At 34.0% G+C, this 19,759-nt stretch overlaps 1 pseudogene; it reads right to left on the bottom strand.

Moving 5' to 3' along the window:
- Positions 1 to 18,021, bottom strand: part of LOC120117006 — a 41,402-nt pseudogene extending 23,381 nt beyond the window's left edge.
- Positions 18,022 to 19,759: the final 1,738 nt, after the last annotated feature.

Genomic DNA, 19,759 nt, shown 5'->3' with positions numbered 1-19,759 from the left:
CAACATCCCTCCATCATTGTGCATATTGTGGAAAGCCCTCATTACGCTTAATTTCTATATTTTACAACGTTGTTAAATCAGGGGCCATATCAGTCATGTACATGTATTAACCCAAAAGAGCATGAGCCAAATCGTTCTTGGAACGGATTTGAATACGACTCAGTTGATTATACCACTTAAAAGTAGGTCCATTCAAATTATCTTGAAAGCAATGAACCATCATCTGGTTATTGTTGGTGTATCCAATTATCATTCGAATAAACATCGTGATATGGGTAGTGAGGAAACTAGTTCCATTGTATTTTTCAAAATCAGGCATTTTGAATTTGGCCTGGAGCACCAAGTCAGGAACCAAGACTAGTTCGCTTGCATCCATTTCATTATAAGAGCTTTATCCTCTCGTTCTTTTGAATGTCTCTTTGCACCAATTTTTTAAGTTCTTAGGGATCTCATTCTTGGTTTTTTCCATCTCATCAGGATAAGACATGTTGTGATCAGTAGGGTTATCCTGAGGATCTAACACAGTTGTTTGAGTCTTAATGGTGGAGAAGCCAACTTGGTGGCTTGGAAGCCTCTCGGGTGAAATGAGTAGTTGTGGATTAATCTGTCCCATCACACAGTTAGAGGTTTCCATGGTCAAGAAATCTTCTATTTGTCTGTTTCTTGGTTGATCCCATTTAATTTAGCTACAATTTGGTCAACCAGGTTGTCTTGATTTTACAAGATGCGATCCATAGTGGCCTTTTGCGCTTGCTGCATTTTAACTTCTCAATCTATTTGCATCCTTTTGCAAATTCTCTTCTAATTTTATTCTTTAGTTTCTCAAAATTTTCTTCCATTATTAGCACTGTGGGAATAAAGTTGCACAGTTAGAAACAACTCCTCAGAGTCCTCCACGAAATAAATCCATGTATCCATGATTAATGCATGTAAAAAATGTCTAAATAAATGCCATGCAGAATGCAAAGATGCGAATGTAAATGCAAAAAGTGTTGATCCCAAAGATGAATATCATAAAACAAGTTTCATTAGAGACAAAAGTCTTCACTATTACAATATAGCCCATCTTTACAAACATGCTCTTTCTTGGTCTAAAGTATATTGATGTTTTATATTTTTCTCTCTGGACTTCCTTTAGCCATCAACGCACGTCTGTATATACGACTATTTGATTGAAATTTTTTTCCTTTATGAAACATTTCTATTTGGTAGTCAATTGCGGATCAACACCTTTCCATTATGTCATGATTATGCAATGCAAAAAGGTGATAAATGAGACAAAAATAAGAAGAAATGAGTTAGTATATGTGAGATAATCGATAAAGATAAAAAAATGATATTTAAAGATGAATATATGTTGAAAACATTTTGATGTTCCGATAACAAATTAAGTTAAATGAATTTTAACATTTTACAAATGATTTTCTAAGTATATTCGATACAACTATTCGAATATCAAAATATTACTCTAAGTTTTTAAAATTACAATTTCAATCCTAACTCAAGTGTAAAAAGTGTGTTTTAATCTTTTAAACAATTTTGCAAAGTATTTCGAGCCGTAATCGAGCCAAAAATCTTTCTTAATAAATTTCAGAACAAAGAAGGCAGATTGCCCAGAGGGAACCGATTCCCCCCAAAGGGGAACTGATACCCCCTAAATGGTTTTAGCTCCGAGAAATAACAGATTACTCTTAGGGTACCGATTCCCCCCATCTCATAACGGTCGAAATATTTAAATTTTACACTGCAGGAATCAATTCCCTATGAAGGGGTACCGTTTTCCCCACGCTCCAAGTTGTTTTATTAATTGTTTTCACACTTAAACGGTTCTATTGACTCCACTAATCATCCTTAACTTTCAAAATCAATTGAAGGAGTATTTAAACAAGCTTTGGAGCCATTGATCAACAACAAGAAACAAGAATCAAGAGAGAATCAAAGAGAAAGCATCAAACCTCAAGTTTGAGCATTTTCAAGCCTATTTTATTCAATATTCATTTTTACTTTCAAGAAAACTTGTTGTGCTCAATTGTATTATTCTTAAGTGTTCTTTCTTTGTTATAGAATTGTGCAAACATCTTTCCTTGTGAGGCTTTTCTTGTAAGTTTGCAAAATTTGTATTATTCTCTTTGGGAGAGAGTGTTATCAAGAATTTGGGGTATAATTATTGAGGGAGCTTAAGGTTACTCTTTGTCCTCAAAAGAAAGAAAAATTAGTGAATTTGTGGAAAATCCTTAGTGTGGATAGCTAAGGTAGTGGACGTAGACTTTGGTTGAGAAAGTTGAACCACTCTAAATTGTTGTGCAAATATTTTCAATTTTCTGCAAAAGCTTCCACCAAAAATTTTATTGCCAATTCACCCCTCTTGACCTATTTTGTTAATCGATTAACTCAACAATTGGTATCAGAGCCTCGCTCATTTGAAGGTTTAATCGCCTCTTGAGTCGATTCGGGAAGAGTTACATCGATATTCAAGTCATCAATGGCCGACGCATCAAATTTTGATTTCGTTCTTGATTCAATGCCCGTCAACAAGCCTCCTTTCTTCAATGGAGCTAACTATGCTTATTGAAAGAATATAATGATTTAATTCATTCAAGAAAGTGACATGGGAGTATGGAATGCCATAGAAGATGGATACATCAAACCTTCCACTCACCCGAGCTTGTGGAGTGAAGGAGAGACAAGAATGTTCCAGCTCAACTCCAAAGCCATCCATATTATTTTTTGTGCTCTTGGACCATATGAATATGGAAGATTTTCATCTTGTACAACCGCCAAAAAAATATGGTATAAACTACAAGTCACTCATGAAGGCACCGACAAGGAAAAAGAATCTAAAATTAGTCTTCTAACCCATAGCTATGAAAATTTCATGATGAAACCGGATGAAGATATCAAAGCTATGACGGATAGATTTTCCACGATTTTCAATGGTCTCAAATCATATGGAGAAATCATTCCAAATGAAAAGCTTGTGAGGAAGTTGGTTTACTCACTTCTAAAATCGTGGCAATAAAAGAAGACGACAATCATCGAGGCTAAGAACTTAAAGTCCTTAACCCTTGAAGAACTAATCGGTTCACTCCTCACTCATGAAATGATGCTTCAAGATGAGATAGACCTCGATAAGATTGATAAGACACCAAAGAAGAAGGGGAAGAAGAAGAACGTTGGAGTTACTCTCAAATCCACAAAAGATGAGAGTGATTCGGATGAAGATGATGATGACGAGTAAATGGCATTATTTTCCAAACGGTTCAGAAAATTAATGAGGCCCAACCGAGGAAGAAAATTCAAACGAAATGAAGGCTTCAAAATTGAACCAAATGAGAAGGACCCCATTATTTGCTATGAATACAAAAAACTGGGGCATGTTAAATATGATTGCCCTCAATTGAAGAAAAAGGGTCCATCCAAGAAGAAGCACAAGGCTCATGTGGCTACATGGAGCGATGAGGAAGGTTCTGATGAAAAGGAACAAGAAGTTGCAAACTTGTGCTTGATGGCCATCGGGGATAGCTCTAAGGTAACCTCTAACTCATTTGATTCAGATGATTTATCATATGATGAGTTATTAAAGGATTATAATGGTTTGGCTTCGGATTATAAGACTTTATTTTCAAAATTCAAAAATGATATTTCAAAATTGAAAAACGAAAATAGTCTTATGTCCAAGACCAACAATGATCTTGAAAGTAAGATCAAAGAATTGTAAATCAAATTAAATGAATTTGAAAAGAAAAATATTGATTTGCATAATTTACTTTCAAGAGTCAATGATGATCATGAAAAGAAAATTGATGATCTTAAAGTTTCTTTTGATAAAGTTGGATCAAAACGTTTTGAAAAAGGAGAAAATTCAAAATCCAACTTTTATAGAAAACGTTTTAGAAACTACAATCATAGAAGTCCTCAATGAGCCTTAAATGGAAAAATCGTTAGAAGTATATGGGTTCCTAAAGAACTCATTACTATTAAAGATAAGGATATCTTACACAAATGGATACCTAAGGGTACTAGGATTTTAGAAACTAATGAGTATGGACCCAAAAGGATTTGGGTACCAAAAATAAAAAAATTAATCTATATTTGTAGGAAAATGAGCATTACTACAAGGCAAGAGAAACAAATTCAAATTCATGGTACCTTGATAGTGGATGCTCAAGACACATGATCGGAGACAAGAGCCGGTTTATAGAGCTTAACGCCAAAAATGGAGGAGAGATGACTTTTGGTGATAATTCAAAAGGTCGCATTGAAGGTATAGGTACAATAGGTAATACCTCTTTCATACAAATTAAAAATGTTTTATATGTGAATGGATTAAAGCATAATCTTTTGAGTATTAGTCAATTATGGGATAAGGGATTTAATGTCATGTTTGAAAATATTGGTTGAAAAGTTATTGACATTGCATCAAATCGGATTATGCTTGTTGGTCATAGAATAGGAAACATATACATGGTGCAATTAGATTCTATAGATATGACTAATTTATGCCTAGTTGCTAAAGATGAAGCATTAGAAAAATTCATCACATTTTCAAAAGTAATCCAAAACGAAAAAGGTTACTCTATAACTAGTGTTAGGAGTGATCATGGAACTGAATTTGAAAATCTTGGATTTACTGAATTTTGTAATTCTAATGGTATTAGCCATAATTTTTCAGCACCTAGACCCCTCAACAAAATGGAGTTGTTGAGAGGAAAAATAGAACTTTAGAATAAATTGCTAGAACCATGCTTTGTGAAAACAACTTGCCAAAATATTTTTGGCCGGAAGCCACAAATACTGCTTGTTATGTTGTAAATCGAGTAATGATTAGGCCAATTTTAAATAAAACTCCATATGAAATTTTTAAAAATAAAAATCCTAACATTAGCTATTTTCATCCTTTTGGATGTAAATGTTTTGCTTTAAACAACGGTAAACAAAACATTGGCAAATTTGATGCTAAAAGTGATGAAGGCATTTTTCTGGGTTATTCCTTAAATTCTAAAGCTTATCGAGTATTTAATAAAATAACTTTAGTTGTAGAAGAGTCTATACATGTTGTTTTCGATGACAATCCCCTTCCAAGGAAGGATTCTTGTGTGAATGATGATGTAGGTATTATAAACACAAATGATGTTACACATGACATTGGAGAACCATCATCAAATGAAGAAATGAAAGATGAGGAAACTCAAGATCCTCTCGAGAATCCGACTATTGAAGAAAGGGAAGTCTCTTACCCAAGGGAATACAACTATGTCAAGGATGGTGAAATAATAGGTGATCCATCTAAAGGGGTAACAACTCGATATTCTCTTAGAAATATATGTAATTATGTTGCATTTATTTCATGCATAGAGCCTAAGAATGTTAAATAAACATTAAATGATGAACATTGGGTTATGGCTATGCAAGAAGAGTTAAATCAATTTGAGAGAAGTAGAGTATGGACATTAGTTAAAAGGCCTAGTAATAAATCTACTGTAGGTACTAGATGGGTATTTAGGAATAAGCTTGATGAAAGTGGTAATATAGTGAGAAACAAGGCTAGACTTGTTGCTCAAGGGTATACTTAAGAAGAAGGCATATACTATGATGAAACATACGCTCCTGTAGCTAGGATGGAAGCAATTAGAATGTTATTAGCATTTGCATGTTTCAATGAATTTAAAATATATCAAATGGATGTTAAAAGTGCATTTTTATAGGGTTTTATAAAAGAAGAAGTGTATGTGGAATAACCTCCTGGTTTTGAAGATTTAGAATTTCCAAACCATGTTTTTAAATTGACAAAAGCACTTTATGGTATAAAACAAGCACCTAGAGCTTGGTATGAAAGATTGTCAAAATTTTTAATTGAAAAATGTTTTTTAAAAGGGAATGTTGACACTACATTATTTTTAAAGGGAAAATGTAAAAATTTATTAGTAGTTCAAATTTATGTTGATGACATAATATTTGGTTCTACTAATGATGTTCTTTGCCAAGAATTTTCTAAGTTAATGCATAGTGAATTCGAGATGAGCATGATGGGGGAGCTCTCATATTTCTTGGGATTCCAAATCAAGAAAAGAAAAGATGACATCTTCATCAATCAAGCTAAATACGTCTAGGATATGCTTAAGATGTTTGGATTGGAAAATGGGAAACCATATTCCACTCCAATGAGCACTTCTACAAAGCTTGACATAGATGAAGGAGGTAAATGTGTGGATATTAAATTATATAGGTCAATGATTGGTTCTTTTCTTTATCTAAGCGCAAGTATACCGGACATTATGTTTAGTGTTTTCTTATGTGCTAGATTTCAATCATGCCCTAAGGAATCACATTTACTAGCCGTTAAGAGGATCTTTAGATACCTTAAGGACACTCCTAGTTTAGGACTTTGGTATCCTAGATACTCTACTTTTAGCTTGCATGCTTTCTCTGATGCGGATTATGGAGGATGCAAAATAGGTAGGAAAAGCACATCCGGTACTTGCCAATTCCTAAGAAATATGTTGATTTCTTGGTTTTCAAAGAAACAAAATTGTGTTGCAGTATCTACCACTGAAGCGGAATACATTTCAGTGGGTAGTTGTTGTGCACAAGTTTTATGGATGAAACAACAACTTTTTGATTATGGAATTGAAGTAGGTACGATACCTATCAAGTGTAACAATACTAGTGTTATTTGTCTCACTAAAAATCCCATCCAACACTCTAGAACTAAACACATTGAAATTAGACATCACTTCATTAGAGACCATGTCGCTAAGGAAGATGTAGTTCTAGAATTTGTTGATACTTTGCATCAATTAGCAGATATTTTTACAAAACCTTTTGACAAAGAAAGATTTTAGACACTTATGAGAGAATTAGGTTTAGCTTATCTATCTTCATTTAGTGTTTAAATTAATTTTAGCACTTTTAAGGATAAATGAAAAATGCTTTTAATAATAACTATTTTGATTGCATTCTTTGCTATTAGTTCGGGGGAGTTTATGATTCTTTGTGAAAAAAAAATTATATGTTCAAATTATGTTTAAGAATAGAATTAATTGTTTGAACATAGTTAACCTTCTTAATATGAGTTGCCAATACCACTAGAACAAATTAATTTAGCATTTTGAGTGTTTAAATTACAGATTTTTATTTTTTTTATGGCAGGAGGAATCAATACCCCCTTGAAAGGGAACCGATTCCCCCTTTAAATTGGAACTGATTCCTCCCTGTAGGGAATCGATACCCCCACAATGTCTGGATATTAAACGCCCAAAATATCCTATTTTCTCAAAAACCATTTCTCTCTTATCTCTCGCCACCTCTCTTCTCTCACCCTATCTCTACATTATCTAAAAACTATGGTTTCAAGTCGGATTTCACTCAGTTTTCAACTTCTAAACCTATTGCAATCATCAAACTAGTGCAAAAATCATCACATTCTCACAAAATCCAAATTTCTCAAGGTAATATCTCTAAAACCACTATTTTATTAATTTTTGAACTTAGGACTAGTTTTGATTAGTTATAGGATGAACATTATATCGGGCATTGATTGTTTAGTGTTTAGAAACTAAATTTTACAACCAAATTCATCAAAAACACTCATTTTTTCAAAATTATCTTTAAATTTTGAAATAAAAAATCGAAAAAAATGTTGTTTTAATTGATGTTTTTTATTCAATTATGTTGTTTTCATAAGAACTATTCATATTATGATCTTCAAACATAATTTTTCAAATAGTTTTCAAAACTTTGCCCAATAGGATTTGGTTTAGAGAACCTTGTAATATTGCGGACTCAATTGAGTTTTGGGATTGATTATATTGCATACATGTGTTTAAAATTGCATGTTACTCTTTCTATTCCGATTCCCTTAAGTCATGTCTAAAAACCGCCCTAGGTCATCCTCTAGTCAATCAAACCAACCACCAAACCCACATCCAAATCCACCTCATATCCAACAGTTTCCTAATCCTAATCCTGATTATCCAAATATGACCATTCGTAATTCGTGATTCAATGAACCATGTTGTAGACAAAATCTATTCTTTAGGTATTCTCAATATTTTGAATCCTACAAAATTCAGGAAGAAATAATCCCATCTCTTCAAGCTATGTTAGACATAAATTTTCAATATCTTTCTACCCTACGAGAGTGGAAATTTGATAAACTATTTGAACTTAAACCAATAGTTTATCATCAACTAGTTCGAATCTTCTATTCTAATTCTGTTTGCATTCAAAACCAGGCTAAAACCGCAACCATAGGAATTCGATCCTATCTTCTTGGAAAATTCTTTTATATTGACCCGAAATACATAGCCAACGTGTTAGGATTAGATAATTACGTCTTAGAAAACGAAAAACAAACGGTAGGTTCTCTTTATAAAAGAATGGATAGTGCGAGTGTATTAGATCTCCATGATCGTTTCCTTCATCTAATGATCTCTTGGTGGTTTCGACCATCCGGAGGTAGATACTCCACTCTTCGAGCCTTGGATCTTTTTTGGCTACATTGTATCCAAAATAATCTTAAAATAAACCTACCTCAGATTATCTTTGCCAAAATTGTTGAAACCGTAAACCTAGTTCCTAATAAGAAACTCTGTTCATCTCTAGTTTACGATTGTATTCTGAGTAATCTGTTTTCTAAAGCTGAGCTTAGGGTTGGCCTTGATGCCTCTTTTCCACTCAAAAATCAAATCAATCTTTTTTCCTTAACAAAATCGGGAAAGAAGATAAGTGAAGAAACTGGTCAATGGGTTCGTACCAGTGAGCACACTCTCGGAGCTAGTTCGTCACGCGATATTGACGAAGCCGACGATGAGCCGGAACAGCACGAGGAACAAGCAAATCAAGAAGATCAAGTGCCTACATACTTCCAATCATTTATGGAGAATCTTGATATGAGGTTTGCATCCATCGAATCACATTTGTCTGCTAACAACGAAATGATGAATCGTCGCTTCGACACTTTGGACGAGATAGTCAACGCACTTTCACATGATGTGGCCAACATTTGGACACGTTTATCTCCTCCTGATCCACCGATGGACGATTAGACCTTGTTTCTTGCTTAGCTTTATTAGATATAACTTCGAACTTATTGCTTTAACATTTTGATGCTTATGGATGTTTGAATTTGTGGATGTTTAAATTTTTTTTTAGATATTTGAACTTATTTATATTTATTTGGTTTGGCTTAAATTTCATTTTGCGCATCATTTACATCATTTTAGATATATGACCAATTTTACCATTTCACATTTGATTATGAATATTCTTAATAAAACTAATGGCTAATGTTTCTCTTGCTTGTGTTCTTAGCAGCTTAAGCTATATTTTTTTTAAAAAATCAATTGGCTAAGTTTTTATAAACATTGTTTTAAGGTCTTCTTTTTTATTTAACAAAAAGGGGAAGAAGTGTTAGAGTAAGGGAGAGTAAATTTTCAAACTTGATTTCAAAAATGATTTTTAATTAGAAAATCTTAAAATTACTAAAATGTTTTGTTATATCAAAAAGGGGGAGATTGTTGAAAACATTTTTGATGTTTCGATATATCAAATTAAGTTAAATAAATTTTAAGATTTTACAAATGATTTTCTAAGTATATTCGATTTAACTATTCGAATATCAAAATATTACTCTAAGTTTTTCAAATAACAATTTCAATCCTTACTCAAGTGTAAAAGTATGTTTTAATCTTTTAAACAATTTTGCAAAGTATTTCGAGCCGTAATAGAGCCAAAAATCTTTCTTAATAAATTTCATAACAAAGAAGGCATATTACCCAGAGGGAACCGATTCCCCCCAAAGGGGAACCGATACCCCCCTGAATGGTTTTGGCTCCAAGAAATAATAGATTACTCTTAGGGTACTGATTCCCCCATCTCATAACGGTCGAAATATTTAAATTTTACACTGCAGGAATCGATTCCCTATGAAGGGGTACCGATTCCCCCCACGCTCCAAGTTGTTTTATTAATTGTTTTCACACATAAACGACTCTATTGACTCCACTAATCATCCCCAACATTCAGAATCAATTGAATGAGTATTTAAACAAGCTTTGGAGCCATTGATCAATAACAAGAAACAAGAATCAAGAGAGAATCAAAGAGAAAGCATCAAACCTCAAGTTTGAGCATTTTCAAACCTATTTCATTCAATATTCATTTTTTCTTTCAAGAAAACTTGTTGTGCTCAATTTTATTATTCTTGAGTGTTCTTTCTTTGTTTTAGAATTGTGCAAACATCTTTCCTTGTGAGGATTTTCATGTAAGTTTGCAAAATTTGTATTGTTCTCTTTGGGAGAGAGTGTTCTCAAGAATTTGTGGTATAATTCTTGAGGGAGTTGTAAGGTTACTCTTTGCCCTCAAAAGAAAGAAAATTAGTGAATTTGTGGAAAATCCTTAGTGTGGATAGCTAAGGTAGTGGACGTAAACTTTTGTTGAGAAAGTCGAACCACTCTAAATTGCTGTGCAAATATTTTCAATTTTCTGCAAAAGCTTCCACCAAAATTTTTATTGCCAATTCACCCCCTCTTGGTCTATTCTGTCAATCGATTAACTCAACAATATAACACCTACCCCATCATGGTATCTACCCGAGCATGCTTTTATTAAATAACAATCCTACCCATACATGCTTTCTACCTAACATGCTTTATTTTTAAGAAATTTATCTTAACCGCATGGTATCTAGTTCGCATGCTTTCATTCAAAAAAATTATTCTTTGAATTTAAAGTAAAAGGTGGAGGTTCAAGGTCGTTCTTCCCTTATGTACATTTATTTTGGTACCTATTGACAGAAAGAGGTTCAATACGGTTTTACCTAAGGTGACCATTCTATGGTTCATTATATGTATAGTTTCAGCTCTAACAAGGAAATGTACTAGAATTGTCCTTGTTGTCAGTAACCCATTGGGCTGCCAATCCCTCAATCCACACACATTATAGGCTTAAACGGATCGAGTTCAATTCAAGGGGATTCACTTCCTTATAACCATACGAGGAATAAATCCCTACGAATGTATAAGGCACGTGTACCCCAGAGGTTATTTGCTAAGGCTCATACGAAAAATAAATTCTTACGAGAGCAAAGCGTTCACCCTTACTTAATTGGGACAGAGCTTAGGTGTAGAGCTTATGTCATGTAAATACTTATGAAGTGTGTGAGGAGGAACATACAAACCTTCCGCCAAACAAAATAACAAAAAATAAAATGAGTACTTTCTAGAGAAATTTTGGTGAAGCTGAAAACATAAATTTGAACATTAGTATAACTATTTACATAAAAAAAGTAATGTAAAATTCAATAAAAGAATCATAAGCTAACTATAGACTCAAACTTGTAATCGTCACCACTATGATAATGTATAAGCGACTTACAACATGACTTTCTAAAGTGTCCCCAGCTGAGTCGCCAAGCTGTCGTAATGTCTTTTTTGACGAACGAATAAGTTTTTGATAAAAACCTTGAATTTACGACTTATTTGGAAAAATTGAATTTTTGGGTTTATTTTGATTAAATTGATTTGGAGTCACCATCGACCTTTGGGTTAGGTAGTTCAAACACCTAAAAATGTATTTTGAACAATTTTAAGAAAAATCATTTTTAAGACAAAAAGCTTATTTGCGCTTGTCAAAGATTCCTTTTAGGTTCAGGAGTTGATTACAAGTAAGGAAGGGTAGCCACTCCCACCGCGACCAAAATTGGTACATAGTCACTTATACGTTTTCGTAATAGTGGAAATTAAAAAAAAATCAAATCAATATTTAAGGTGTGATCCCTTTATTGAACATTAATTAATTTATTTCGAATTAATTATTAGGGAACATTCCTTATATTGAGAAGAAATCACGGGATTTGTACATCCTCCAATGGGAATACTATCTCATATATTTCTCATTTCTATGAGAAATATCCCCCTCCCCAACATTGTCAACAACGCACAAATTGAATATAAACTGAATATCAATAATTGCATAAAATAACTTACTACATAAGGAAACATGCATTCCATCATTTGAATTAAAATAGAAATGAATTAATTATCATTTTTATTAATTATCATTTTTATTAAAATAAACTCGACTTATTTTGAGTTCACTTTTTTGTTAGAATGTCATGTCGGATAGCACTACTCCGATCAAGTAGTGCTTTTCAAGCCATTCTACGACCAGTGTTCTTAAAAATATTCAAGACATGAAAAAAATTCGAGACAGAGACATAAAGAAAATATTGACAAACGTATATTTTACCAAATAAAATAAATAAATAACAAATTAGCTGTCAGTGGTTAAAAGTTAATAAAGTCTGAACCATAGTAATATAGAGCATACCCCGAATCGGGTTACCACAAGGTAGATTCGAATAATAGTAATGAATAAAGAAATATAAAAGTGGTTAATATGAAATAAAATAAAAGTTAGTAGTTCATTTGAAATAATGAAAGAAGCATAACAAGTTACCATATTGTAAATAAGCAGAACAGTGTATCAAAATTAAAATAAACAAAATGTAAATAAAAGAGTCAAAATATAAATAAACAAAGGCATTACATCAAAATTAAAATAAATAAATGTAAATAGGTGACCAAAATGTAAAATAATGAAATTAATATATGAAAATCAAAATAAATAAAATTCAGTGACTAAAATGGAAAAATACAGTAACACTTGGGGGACTAAAACAAGATTTTATCATTTTAAAACTGTAATAATCACCTAACAGGATAAGAATGGAGCAACAACACAAACAGGACTTGCAAATTTGAAATAAAACCAAAATGGCTTAAAACAGTGACCAATATGCAAATACAAGCCTAAACTGGAAGGGCTAAAAGGGAAATAAACCCTAAATTTATATCTAACCTAGTTTATTAATCAAGAAAACTAAACCTAAACTAAACCCCCAAAACCTCATTTCTCTCAACTCTCTCCCTCTCTATTTCGCACGAGCGGCGGCTATTCCTCAAAGGGAAAGCCACCAACATCAATCGCCGATTTGGTGGCCATTTCACACCCCAACCACCAATAGGTTCTACCAAGAAACCAAAAGACCACCTAAAGACCTAAACCAACTTCCTCTTATCACTATATTCTCCCATGGCCGAAACTACAAACCCACAAGGACATCGTCGACCACCACAAATGGTGGTCATTGGAACCAAACCCCTCATCTTTCTTTTTCTAATTTCCTAAACAAAAAAAAACCGACATGCAAGACTCAAAAAATCAAAAAGGTCCTCGAACACTCCAACTTCTCAACCTCTATGGTCTCTTGATGCCGACAATAACACCAACTAAACCTGACGATAAGGCCAAACCCCCTAAAGTAAGGTTTAACCCCCTATTTTTCTTATCTTGCTAATGTTTTTCTATTAAAAAAAGGAAAAATGATACCTTTTTTTCATTGTATATATCTCAAAAAATATGGGAGGTAAAACCCCCTTACAATTCACTATTTTAGGTTTTTTATAACCCATGTTACATTAAAGCAAAATTCATTTTTTTTGTTTTGTTTGGTGACCTGCTGAGGATGGGAGCTGCTGGGATTTGGTGGCAGAAGATGTTTTCGTAGTGTGATGCAGGGATTGCATTGAGCAGACGCGGATGACAGGGCATGGTAGTTGTCGTAACCGTCATTCGGGTGGTCCTAGAATTAGGTTCTGACTTAAATTGATGTGTTGGAGCCGCCACCTATCAGTATGAATTAGGTTGATTGAACACCTTAACTTACCATTTTTTTATCTACGTTTTATAAGGAATTAATCGAATTTGGGAGTTGATTATAGCCAAGGAAGGATTAATACCCTTGTACTGCCCTTTCGGTACCAATTTGATTTCTTGGTTATCTTAATTATGAAAATTAGATGTTAAATTAATATTTAATGGTTCGATCCAAATTACTTACCTTTTACGAATTTAAAATTGACACTCAAAAATCAAATTAATGTTAAACAATAAAAAAAATGAGGATTAAATTGGAAAAAATTAAAAATTAAGGGCCAAATTGATGCTAATTAAAAGCTGCAAGGAAAAATAAAAAGTTATGGGTTAATTTGTAATATATAAAAAATATAAATAGGGATTAAATTGAATTAATTAAAAATTCAAGGGAAAAATTAAAAAGGTAACCAAAATGAATTACATATAAAAACTGTTGGGACTGTGGAAATAATTGAAATATTTCATAATTACACAATAGCACTCCTTATAAATAACCTAAAATACAAAAAAAACATTTTAATCCATTTCTCTAAAAAAAACACTCTCAAATGCTCTCAACTTAACACAACCGACCTATGGCCGGCCACCATCCTTGGTGAGACACCATTGCTCTGACCACCGCCTTCGATGGCTGAAAACCTAAAAACCTACCTCTTTCGAAAGCTCTCAACACTCCAAGGTCGAAACCAGACCCCAAACTCCCAAAATAAGCCCCAAACGGCGTAGATCTTAAACAAAGTTTCGATTTTACCTTTGTTCGACGATGAATTTTTGGTTTCCCTGCGGTCTTTATTCCTAGCAAAATCGAGACTGAAGCTTGATTTTTTTAATGATTTTTTTGTGTTATACTGAATGGTTTTTGGATTCAATGTTTCATTTTTTTGTGTTTTGATGTTTGTTGATGCTTCGACGCTTTTTGGTTTCTCTTGTTTATATTTCTATGTATATTATTGGGTTTTTCTTTGTTGCTCGATCAATTTTCGTGGTGTCCTTGTGTTGTTCCATCATGGTATTTATATAGCCTCTCGATAGGGCTTTTTCTATCATTAAGGGGTTGTTTCCTTTGTCAGTGATTTACTCGGGTCAGTTTGTTGTTCGTGTTGACCGAAAATCTTGGGAAGGTTCAATACCGATTTGCTTGGCTGGTTTTCAAACTTGGTTAGTGCGTGGCTTTTATGCGCGTTGCCACCATTCGCTTGATTTCCTTGTGCGATGACTTTAACATCCATGCCCCACATAGAGAAATGCCATGGAGCCATAATCAAATGAAGATGATGAGGCGAGACATTTATTTTATCTCCACAGACTTAGCACTTATGACATTGTTTGGCATAGTTGATGTAGTCACTCTCCAATGTGGACCAGAAATATCTGGACCTCATGATTTGTCTTGCCATCATATGTCCATTTGCATGAGTTCCACACACTCCGTATGTACCTATTCCAAGATGAATTTTATCTCTTCTGCATCCACACACACCTTAACAAGACTTGATCATGACTCTTCTTGTATAGGATTTCTCCATCAAAAACATATCTTGTTGCCATTTTTTTATTTTTTATTTTATTATTTTTAGTAGCTTCTTCTGGATAGCTTTGAATTTTATTGTATTACAGAATTTTGTGATACCATGGGTTTTCGTCTTTTCATTCTTCGATATGATAGTAATGAGCTGGGTACTCCTATGATTACATGTCGATTGGCATCATGTCGGATTCTCCACCAGCCTTGAATGATGCTACCAAGGTGGCTAAGGCATCTGCCATCTGATTCTCTTCTTTGGGTACATAATGAAAAGTGACTTCATCAAACTCTTTAAGTAGATCCAAAAGAGCTTTTTGTACCCCACTGATTTGATATCTTTTGTTTCCCATTCTCCTCGGAGCTAATAAAACACTAAGGTAGAATCCCCATACACCCTCTAAGTTTTTATGTTTTGTCCAATTGCAGCTCAAATCCCTAAAATACAAGCTTTATATTCTGTCATGTTGTTAGTGCAATCAAAGTTCAATATGCTAGTGAACGAGTAATGGTTTCCTTTGGGTGAGACCAAAATAGCCCCAATATCGTGCCCTAACGTATTTGATGCACCATCGAAGTGTATTTTCTAGGAATCACATGTAGAAGTACTTGCTTCTTCTAAGGATATGGTCATCAAGTCTTGATCTAGGAAATCGAAGTCCAATGGTTCATAGTTTTCATAAACTCTACTTGCTAGGAAGTCATATATGAATTTTCCCTTTATAGTATTTTGACTCAAATACTCAATATCAAATTCTGATAATATCATATTTCATCGGGCTAACCTTCTAGAGAGCGTGTACACCCATCATGAATTTTAGTGGATCCAACTTGGAAATTAACCAAGTGGTATAGTATAGCATGTATTCCATGAGTCTTCGTGTAGCCCAGACTAGAGCGCAACAAACTTTTTCAATTGGTCGATATATAGCCTCGCAATCAGTAAACTTTTTACTAAGGTAGTAAATAACTCTTTCATTCCTTCCAGTCTCATCATGTTGTCCCAAGACATATCCCATCGCATTCTCAAAGATGGACATATAGAGAAACATAGGTTTTCCTGAGATGAGAGACATTAAAATAATAGTGTTAGATAAATACTACTTTATTTTCTCGAATGCGAGTTGACAATCATCATCCCATGCCACAAAATTATTCTTTCGAAGAAGATGGAAAATCATATCACATTTATCTATTAATTGATATATAAACCAAGTGATGTAATTTAATCTACCCATAAACATTTAGACTTCCTTTTGTGTACATAGGGGAGGTAAATTCTGGATGGCTTTGACTTTGTATTGATCAACTTCAATATTTTTTCTACTAACAACAAAGCCCAACAGCTTTCCAGATGTCACACCGAATGTGCACTTGTTTGGATTCAGTTTCTATTGAAACTTTCTCAGTCATTGGAACAGTTTCCTTGGATTCTTGATATGTTCACCTTCAGTTCATGCTTTGACAATCATGTCATCGACATAAACTTCAACCTCCTTATGCATCATGTCATGAAACAAGATCGCCATAGCTCTTTGATATGTTGCCCCAACATTTTTTTAATACGAAGGGCATCACCCTGTAATAAAATGTTCCCCACATTGTGATGAATATGGTCTTCTCCATGTCATTTGGATGTATCTTGATCTGGTTGTACCCTGAGAAACTATCCATGAATGAGAAAAAAGAATTCTCGGTTGTATTATCCACCAGATTACTTATGTGTGGCAATGGGAAATTGTCTTTAGGGCTTGCTTTGTTGAGGTCTCTATAGTCAACACACATGCGTACTTTTCCATCTTTCTTAAACATTGGCACTATGTTAGCTACCCACTTTGGATACTTGGCTACTTGAAGAAAACCAGCATCAAATTGCTTATTGACTTATTATTTTATCTTAAAGAGCATTTCATGCCTCATCCTCCATAGTTTTTATTGTACGAGTTTTCATTCTGGCTTGATTAGTAATTTATGGACTACCATATTCGTGTCTAGTCCAGGCATGTCTTGGTATTACAGTGCAAACACGTCTATGTATTCCTAAAGTAAGTTTATCAAACTTTGTCTTACTTCAGAAGAAAGTGTTATGTAAATTTTAACTTCATTTTTTTCTTCTTTTGTACCCAAGTTCAAAACTTCAATTTTCTCTTCGTGGGGTAATATTTGCTTGTCTTTTTCCACCATTCCTAATAACTCGAAAGGTAAGTTGCACTCTTTTTCGTTGTCATATTCATCGTTTTCCCCTAAACATTTGAGCTGCTCAAAATCGATCTCTGGGTCATAATCATCATTATCCATATCATTAACATCCAAATACCTGAAAGGAAAAGAGGGAAAATATATATATACGAGAGGAAAAATATCTGACATAGAACGTAGAAACAAATATATTATATATAAATGAAAGAAGTGAAAGGAAGAAATGTTTGCCAGAAAGGAAAATTGCATTTTTCATTAAAATATAAATAAAAACAGTTCTTCAACCCTTACAAAAAATCACCTATTGCCCCGGGTATAGTCAAATAGGGAAAGTTTGAGTATTACTCTGAAAGAGATTTGAAAACCATAGGTAGTTCTTCAGCAGCCCAGTTCTTAAGCACGAACATCGACAATAATGGACGGATTCCAGATCTATCAATATCCTCAGCGTTATCCGTTGTTATGTCATTGATACTCAAGTCTTTAAGAACTTTCTGCAAATCAGGTAAGGCCATCATTGCTTCTCCCTCAAACACATAAGCACCATACCTAAATGTATTGTAAAGAGGTGGAAAAACCATTGGTTCCTATTGAATTTCTTCCCCCAGTCAATCTTACCTTTATTCTTTCTTGGTACTTCTGAATTTCTTACATTCTTTGTTTATGACTGGGCTGATATCCATACCAAAATTGATCTATCTTGGAAACATGTAAAATAGGGTTGATTTTTTCTTGTACATAGCTCTTAAACCCTCTTTATATCCTTACATCTCTCCCCAAAGTCTGCTTGATTGCCATCTTGGTGTATTCTGAGAGTGTAGGCTTGGAAATCTTACCCCTTTCAGCCATAAAGGTGGCATTGACAAACTCTAGTGAACGAAATAAACATTCCAGGGTTTCCCCGTCCACATCAATGTAAGGGCATCAGTGGTGTTGAGTTAATCGATCTATGGAATTGACCAAGAGGGGGGTGAATTGGCAATCAAAAATTTGGTGGAAGCTTTTGTAGAAAATTAAAAGTAATTGCACAACGATTTAGAGTGGTTCGATTTTCTCAAATAAAGTCTACGTCCACTACCTTAGCTATCTACACTAAGGATTTTTCAATAAATTCACTAATTTGTTCTTTTTTTTAGGCCAAAGAGATAACCTTACAACTCCCTCAAGAATATACCCCAATTCTTGAGAACACTCTTTCTCAAAGAGAAGATTACAAATTTGCAAACTTAATGAAAAACGTCACAAGGCAAATGTGTTTGTACAATTCTGGAACAAAGAAAAATACTCAAGAATAATACAATTGAGCACAATAAGGTCAAAGCTAAGAAAAAAATAGGGCCTAATCGTTCATCGGTGGAATAGGAGGAGATAAGTGTGTCCAAATGTTGGCCACATCACGTGAAAGTACATCGACCCTCTAGTCCAAAGTGTCGAAACGATGATTCATTGTTTCGTTGGTAGCAGTCAGATGTGATTCGATGGATGCAAACCTCATATCAAGATTCTCCATAAATGATCGGATGTATGGAGGCACTTGATCTTCTTGTTGTGCTTGTTCCTCATGCTCCTCCGACTCATCTTCGGCTTCGTCAGCTTCCGGAGATTGCTCAGTGGTACGAACCCATATACCAGTTTCTTCATTTAATTTCCATCCTGATTTTGTTAAAGAAAAGTGATTGATTTGATTTTTGAGTGGAAAAGTGGCATCAAGACCAACTCTAAGCTCAGCTTTAGAAAAAACATTTCTCAGAATACAACAGTAAACTAGAGATGAACAGAGTTTCTTATTATGAGCAAGATTTACGGTTTCGATAATTTCAGCAAAGATAATCTGAAGTATGTTTATTTTAAGATTATTTTGGATACAATGTAACCAAAAGAGATATAAGGCTCGAAGAGTGAAGTATCTGCCTCCGTATGGTCAAAATCACCAAGAGATCATTAGATGAAGGAAACGTGTTGGGACCATCGGTGTACCCCATGGTGCAACGGAAACAAAACTCGACGGTCTCACCAGCGATCCAAGTACGAAAAACTGAAATCGGAAAGAAAAGATGCGAATACTTACAGCGGGTTCCTTGAAAAACAGCAAGGAAAGCATTGAATTATGATGGTGTAGATCGTTTCGAATCGTAAGCCTCCACGAAATCACGTCTTGGCCTCTACTCAGTTCACCCGATTGAGAGCAATTTTGTTTTCCCCCAAAACAGTTTTGAGAGAAAGTGGCTGAAAGTTTTGTGTGTGTTCTTACTCAAAACGGCTGCTAGACCTAACACACCCTTTTATAGCCAAGTTACCCTAGTCATATTAGGGTTTTAT

This window comes from Hibiscus syriacus, unplaced genomic scaffold (genome assembly GCF_006381635.1).
Source record: "Hibiscus syriacus cultivar Baekdansim isolate YM2019G1 unplaced genomic scaffold, ASM638163v2 tig00110318_pilon, whole genome shotgun sequence".
Taxonomy (NCBI): domain Eukaryota; kingdom Viridiplantae; phylum Streptophyta; class Magnoliopsida; order Malvales; family Malvaceae; genus Hibiscus; species Hibiscus syriacus.
This window is presented reverse-complemented; position numbering and strand designations above follow the sequence as displayed.